We start from the raw sequence: 1,112 nt of genomic DNA on the forward strand, positions 1-1,112 counted from the left end.
ATTTGTCAAATATCATAATATTTACTTACTTAATTTCTCTAGAAAAATAAATAATTGTAATGTTAGGTATAGTAAATAATACAATTTATAAATTTTTATAACTTATCGTTCATTATGAATTATCACGATTTTAAAAAATAGTATCAACAGTAATAATATAATTTGGCAACGTATTATTGTTGATTTAACTTTAGGATTTGAATTCTTAATAATGAATAGGTAGCTACAATATAACTGATACTGGGATCAAACTGATAAATATATAAATATGTCAGCATAAAATGACAAGAACTAAATTTATCAGTTTTCAAAAATAATTAATAATGTTGGAAGTAAATGCGGATGATCTGAAATTTCTATAAGGAAGGCTGTCTTTTTTAACCCTCTATAAAAAAAATTTCATAAAGGAGGAGTGAAGAATATATTGATACCTATATAATTATGTTAGTGTGTGTGTTTTTTTTCTAATATGTAGGTACTTTTTGTAGAGCAGGATAGCTTCGATTATCAACGTTAAAGGTTTCTTGTATCAACATAGATGTATTGGTATTTGGGAAGTAATTCTCAGTATCTTTTAAAATATTCACAATAAACAAAATAGGAGAACCCCGTTGTTATGCAAAACCACATTTCGGTAAAATCAATTAAGACATAGAATTTAAATGTTCACCTAATATTTATACTAGCCATATTTATTTATTTATTTATTTATGTTGTATATCAACGGATATATATCCTTTTACAAATTATATAAAGAAAACATATCAGATAAAAATTAAATTAGTGTAGTAAAACCTAACAATAACAGATAAAATAATATAAAAATAACTGAAATAAAAGTAATAATTAATATATAAAATTATAGTTACATTATAAACATTTTTTTTTTCCATATTTATCAATCAATATTTTTTAATAATAACATAGATTTAGATTTAAAACAATTGCGTGAGAGAAAAAATATATCTAAATGTATACAAATTTTATTAGCTAAAATTAAAGCTCGAGGGAAAAAAGAATTGGTACCACTATTCGTTTTATAATGAGGAACTAAAAATAAATCTGAATTACGTGTAATTAGATATGGAATTCGAAAGCTGATTTCAGACAAC

Source organism: Acyrthosiphon pisum, chromosome A1 (genome assembly GCF_005508785.2).
Source record: "Acyrthosiphon pisum isolate AL4f chromosome A1, pea_aphid_22Mar2018_4r6ur, whole genome shotgun sequence".
Classification (NCBI taxonomy): Eukaryota; Metazoa; Arthropoda; class Insecta; order Hemiptera; family Aphididae; genus Acyrthosiphon; species Acyrthosiphon pisum.